The sequence below is a fragment of the Lucilia sericata genome, unplaced genomic scaffold (assembly GCF_015586225.1).
Source record: "Lucilia sericata isolate MDLA Ls3-8-SP2 unplaced genomic scaffold, ASM1558622v1 Contig001615F_arrow, whole genome shotgun sequence".
NCBI lineage: Eukaryota > Metazoa > Arthropoda > Insecta > Diptera > Calliphoridae > Lucilia > Lucilia sericata.
Window position 1 is genome coordinate 46,618 of NW_023995531.1, and position 5,883 is coordinate 52,500.

Consider the following 5,883-nt stretch of genomic DNA (forward strand, 5'->3'; position numbering starts at 1 on the left):
TCTGTACTATAGGCAGACTATAGTCTGTACTATAGAGCGACTATAGTCTGTACTATAGAGCGACTATAGTCTGTACTATACAGCGACTATAGTCTGTACTATAGAGCGACTATAGTCTGTACTATAGAGCGACTATAGTCTGTACTATAGAGCGACTATAGTCTGTTCTATAGAGCTACTATAGTCTGTACTATAGAGCGACTATAGTCTATACTATAGAGCGACTATAGTCTGTACTATAGAGCGACTATAGTCTGTAATATAGAACGACTACAGTCTGTACTATAGAGCTTCTATAGTCTGTACTATAGAGCGACTATAGTCTGTACTATAGGCAGACTATAGTCTGTACTATAGAGCGACTATAGTCTGTACTATAGAGCGACTATAGTCTGTACTATAGAGCGACTATAGTCTGTACTATAGAGCGACTATAGTCTGTACTATAGAGCGACTATAGTTTGTACTATAGAGCGACTATAGTCTGTACAATAGAGCGACTACAGTCTGTACTATAGAGAGACTATAGTATGTACCATAGAGCGACTATAGTCTGTACTATAGAGCGACTACAGTCTGTACTATTGAACGTCTATAGTCTATACTATATAGCGACTACCGTCTGTACTATAGACCCTCTATAAGCTGTACTATAGACCCACTATAGTCTGTACTATAGACCGTCTATAGTCATCCATAGTCTGTTTCATTTTTAGAAAACAATTTCTGTTTTTAGACGTTTCATTTTAAACATTTAAATCAAGTTATCCTTGAATATATTAATGCTTACGTTTGCATTCTCAAGTATGGGTTTTTGTTTAAGGACATCACAAGCAGTCGTGGCCGAGTGGTTAAGGCGTCTGACTCGAAATCAGATTCCCTCTGGGAGCGTAGGTTCGAATCCTACCGGCTGCGAAATAGTTTTTTTTTGTAAGATATTTTTTTCCTTTTTTAAGCAAATTTATTAAAAAATTTTGAAAACTTTTAAAAAATTTCGAAATTTGTTTGAAAAAATTTTAAAAAATTCTAGAAAATTTTGAAAAAGTTTTTTATTTTAAATATTTTTTGCTTTCTTAAAGAAATTTATTAAAACATTTTGAGAATTTCTAAAAGATTTCGAAAATTAAAAAAATTTTAAAACTTTTAAAAAATTTTGAAAATCTTTTAAACAATTTTAGAAAGTTTTAAAAGATTTCGAAAATTTTCAAAAAATTTTAAAAAGTTTTGAAAAATTCTAGAAAATTTTTGAAAAGTTGTAGAAAATTTTGAAAAATTCTAGACAATTTTGAAAAATTCTAGAAAATTTTGAAAAATTCTAGAAAATTTTGAAAAATTCTAGCAAATTTTGAAAAATTCTAGCAAATTTTGAAAAATTCTAGAAAATTTTTAAAAAGTTGTAGAAAATTTTGAAAAATTCTAGACAATTTTTAAAAATTCTAGAAAATTTTGGAAAATTCTAGAAAAATTCTAGCAAATTTTGAAAAATTCTAGAAAATTTTTGAAAAGTTGTAGAAAATTTTGAAAAATTCTAGACAATTTTTAAAAATTCTAGAAAATTTTGGAAAATTCTAGAAAATTTTTAAAAATTCTAGAAAATTTTGAAAAATTTTAGAAAATTTTGAAAAAATTCTACAAAATTTTGAAAAATTCTAGAAAAGTTAAAAAAGTATAATTCGAAATTTGGACATTGAAAGGATAAATATAAAATTTGATGAACATTAAATAAATAGATATTCTAGATATTGAAAACTATAAGCAGTCGTGGCCGAGCGGTTAAGGCGTCTGACTAGAAATCAGATTCCCTCTGGGAGCGTAGGTTCGAATCCTACCGACTGCGAGAAAGATTTCTTTTATATTATTAAATAGCTTTCAAAGTTAAACAATGTTTGTTTATAAGGGTTTTAATTAAAGGTCATGTAATGAGATGATCATGGAAAGAGCTCTAAATTAAAACCCTTCCCCCTTCATGCCTCAGTTCGCTATTGAAACAGTTAATGCAATGTGTGGCAAGTGCCTACACAATATAATTTATTCTATTCTTGCTGCCTGCATGATGATTTAAGTAGCGCTGCTGCGTATAGAATTAAATCAGTAAAAAATCATCATAATTACTACAGACATTCAGACACATTTCTCTTTTTATATCTTTTGTTTAAAATTCATAATTTTGTTTCTATATCTTTAATTTTGTTTTACAAAATTTACGATGTGTTTATGATGTCTTAAATTATGGGTTACACTAATAATTTATAAAAGTGCAACAGTGTTTTTTGGTGTGTTAAAAGACAGGCAAGAAAATACTGTTAAAAAGTGTGAAGAGGGGAGGTTTCAGTGTGGAGAATGCGGGGGGCCTTGAGAGATTTTTTGATGAACACTTTATATAATGATGTGTATGATAATTTCCCCTTGAGTTTTAAGCTGCAATATGGTTGCATTTTAATATAAAAATGCGATTTTTTCATGATTTTTCTTTAACTGTGAGAATTAATAATTGAAAGTAGCGCTACAGTAGGTAGTAGCAGGTTAAGTTGAATAATAAGCTTCTTTCTTTAAGAGGGATTGTAGAGACATATTTTGTTTATAATTAGTATAAGCAGTCGTGGCCGAGCGGTTAAGGCGTCTGACTAGAAATCAGATTCCCTCTGGGAGCGTAGGTTCGAATCCTACCGACTGCGGGAAAACTAATTTTTTGGAAAATTTATTTAAAGTACTTTATAAATCTTGTTATTTTCCCCTTTTTCCGCACATTTCTTTTTGATTTGTTTTTCCTTTTAACACACTTGGTTGATTTCCTTAACCGGAAAGTAGTAATTAGTATGAGTAACCAACAAATTATACATATATTTCATTTTTTTAATCTTTAAAATTTTCCGTCAAGAATTAATAATTTAATCAAATGCTACAAACGTTTTGAATGAATTTGTTTTATTTAATTTTATTGCAGTTAAACACGAAATATAAACATGAGGGAAAAAGGAAACCACTTTTTAAGAAGGGGCGGGAAGCTATCTTGGAAGAAAAGGTAAGTGTATAAATATTTAACTGGAATTTTAATAATAACTTAGAGAAGAACAAAAAAAAGTATAACAGATATTTTTGAGTAAAGAGTTAAAAGAACAGCTAAATAGCACACCTTAGTTTAGACATTTTAGCTTAAAACAGAAAAATTTCATAAATTTTTCAATTCTGCTAAAAAACCTTTATATAAAGTCAAAAAGTTCATTAAGAAATCAATCCCCTTTGTAGATTTACCATTTCCTTTAATTTCCATTAAAAAATAACTTTTCGCAGTCGGTAGGATTCGAACCTACGCTCCCAGAGGGAATCTGATTTCTAGTCAGACGCCTTAACCGCTCGGCCACAACTGCAGTTGTTTGTCAACCAAATGAGAATTCAAAGTATGAGATTTCTATCAATATAGATATAATGAATCCTTGAATACTTCTTAATTTTTCAGGAAATATTTAGAATTTCTTACAAAAAGGAATCGTCATTGATATTGCAAAACTTTAAAAAAAAATCTTTATTCGCAGTCGGTAGGATTCGAACCTACGCTCCCAGAGGGAATCTGATTTCTAGTCAGACGCCTTAACCGCTCGGCCACGACTGCTTATAACTCGAAAACCTATGCCAACTAATCAATACATTTCAATTCAAAAAGTAAAAATAAAAAACAGTAAAAATCAGAAAAATTGTGAACCAAAGATTAAACCCTTTATTAAGAACTTATCCGAAATCCTGGGATTATATCATCCTCAAACAGTTTACAAATCTATCTATGAACAGGTCTTACCAAATTCCAGATATTTAGAACCTTTATAACCAAGTATGTCTATCTTTTACCCACTACAGATCCTATCTATAGCCATGACATTTGCACTGACCCTTAACTAACCAATTCTGTTTTCTTTAAACCACTTTTTACAAAAGATTATTTAGCCCGCAGTCGGTAGGATTCGAACCTACGCTCCCAGAGGGAATCTGATTTCTAGTCAGACGCCTTAACCGCTCGGCCACGACTGCTTATAGTTTCAATCAGCATGTTAGAGGTAAAAAAAAAAAACGTAATCAGAAAACTATAAAGTCCTAGTATCTCCCTATTTAAAAGTTTCATCTCTTTTACTCATTTCAATAACATCTTGTAATTCTCAAATAGTTAAAGTTTTTAAACATAACCATTTTATTGTGATTCTAAAATCAAAAAGAAAGACTAGACTTTATAAATTTAAGGCTTTCTTGGTAAAATATTCAATGATTTGTCAATTTCTTTAATAGATTTTTTAGTTAAAAAAACAATTTCTCGCAGTCGGTAGGATTCGAACCTACGCTCCCAGAGGGAATCTGATTTCTAGTCAGACGCCTTAACCGCTCGGCCACGACTGCTTATAACTTTAACTTCGCAATCCAGCAGTAGACAAAATCTGAAAGAAAATCTATAACAAATTGATCAGAAATCTCAAGAATCTTTAACAAAAAAGTAATCTATTCCATTTTATTCGGAATTTAAACCCTTTAAATACCAACAATATTTATAACTGAACTATTAGGAAATGCTTTTTTTTTAACAAAACCGGATTAACTGCATTTTTTAAGATTGCGTTATGCAATATTCAGAAGTTTTTGAAAGAAATTTTTTCAATCTCAAAACATGTTCTGAATATATTCAAGATTTCTTTATAGACGATTTTAAAAGAAGTTTCTTCGCAGTCGGTAGGATTCGAACCTACGCTCCCAGAGGGAATCTGATTTCTAGTCAGACGCCTTAACCGCTCGGCCACGACTGCTTATATCTTATCACAGAGAGTTCTCTGTTTAATATGAGTATAAAAACTATTATAAACTCATGCAGAAAATGGAGAGATCCTTAGCTAACTTAAAGCCTAGATTTTGAACCCAAAAAGTGGTATAATAAAGTCAATATACTTAACAATATCTAGCTTATTAGTATTAGATCGAAATCAAGATTCAGCAAAACTAAAGTTTGTAAAAAAAAGAGTGTGTTTACTCGCAGTCGGTAGGATTCGAACCTACGCTCCCAGAGGGAATCTGATTTCTAGTCAGACGCCTTAACCGCTCGGCCACGACTGCTTATAACACTTTTGTAAACAAATTTTAACACAATGGGAAATTGACTTAAAAATTGGTAAAAAAAAATCTTTATTTTTCAAGCAAATCTTAAACTCTATACTAAATCTTAACTTAATATGTATATTTATAGATGGACTGGACCCCATCTATTAAAACCTGTCCTGTTGCTCTTAACAAGTTTATTTAATAGCTTCTGAATATATCCATTTTTCGCAAATTATTTGCATTTTATAATGATCTCAAATGATATCGTTTGGACTAGTTTAGAAACCAGTTTATTATTATATTCAATGATGCACTTGATTAGTTTATTTCTTGACCCACTAATTTAAAATTGATTTGAGTCATCTTATTAAAAGTGAAAGGTTGTTTTGTGGCAAATTTTATCTGCTTTAGACTTAATTATAATTTAATTTACATCTAAGCAGTTAAAATCACCAAATTTGCTTTATTATTTCTTAAATTTTTTTAAAAGAATTGTCTTTCTCGCAGTCGGTAGGATTCGAACCTACGCTCCCAGAGGGAATCTGATTTCTAGTCAGACGCCTTAACCGCTCGGCCACGACTGCTTATAATCTTTCAAGCTAAACTATATATTTTTGAAATAAACTTTAAGCAAAAAAAACTTAAAAAATATGAGATTATAGTCTTCGCCGAAACTTTTCTAATTGTGTTAATATGGCGGGAGGTATTTTTTCGATCAAATGTCTCACCAAAATTTCCATTTCATAAATATCCAAAAATAGATATGATGATTTTCAATATTACTTAATAAATAAACAAAAAATTACCTTT

General features: G+C 30.4%; 10 non-coding genes across 10 annotated transcripts; 3 read left to right on the top strand and 7 right to left on the bottom strand.

Annotated features, from left to right (window-relative positions):
- Positions 1 to 833: 833 nt before the first annotated feature.
- Trnas-cga lies at positions 834 to 915 on the top strand. The gene has a single exon. It is a non-coding gene; the product is annotated as a tRNA-Ser (tRNA).
- An 840-nt stretch (positions 916 to 1,755) lies between these two features.
- Trnas-aga lies at positions 1,756 to 1,837 on the top strand. Its single transcript has one exon. It is a non-coding gene; the product is annotated as a tRNA-Ser (tRNA).
- Positions 1,838 to 2,593: 756 nt separating this feature from the next.
- On the top strand, positions 2,594 to 2,675 carry Trnas-aga. The gene has a single exon. It is a non-coding gene; the product is annotated as a tRNA-Ser (tRNA).
- A 611-nt stretch (positions 2,676 to 3,286) lies between these two features.
- On the bottom strand, positions 3,287 to 3,368 carry Trnas-aga. The gene has a single exon. It is a non-coding gene; the product is annotated as a tRNA-Ser (tRNA).
- Positions 3,369 to 3,528: 160 nt separating this feature from the next.
- Positions 3,529 to 3,610, bottom strand: Trnas-aga. The gene has a single exon. It is a non-coding gene; the product is annotated as a tRNA-Ser (tRNA).
- A 331-nt stretch (positions 3,611 to 3,941) lies between these two features.
- Positions 3,942 to 4,023, bottom strand: Trnas-aga. Its single transcript has one exon. It is a non-coding gene; the product is annotated as a tRNA-Ser (tRNA).
- Positions 4,024 to 4,301: 278 nt separating this feature from the next.
- Trnas-aga lies at positions 4,302 to 4,383 on the bottom strand. Its single transcript has one exon. It is a non-coding gene; the product is annotated as a tRNA-Ser (tRNA).
- Positions 4,384 to 4,702: 319 nt separating this feature from the next.
- Trnas-aga lies at positions 4,703 to 4,784 on the bottom strand. The gene has a single exon. It is a non-coding gene; the product is annotated as a tRNA-Ser (tRNA).
- A 222-nt stretch (positions 4,785 to 5,006) lies between these two features.
- On the bottom strand, positions 5,007 to 5,088 carry Trnas-aga. Its single transcript has one exon. It is a non-coding gene; the product is annotated as a tRNA-Ser (tRNA).
- A 487-nt stretch (positions 5,089 to 5,575) lies between these two features.
- Trnas-aga lies at positions 5,576 to 5,657 on the bottom strand. Its single transcript has one exon. It is a non-coding gene; the product is annotated as a tRNA-Ser (tRNA).
- Positions 5,658 to 5,883: the final 226 nt, after the last annotated feature.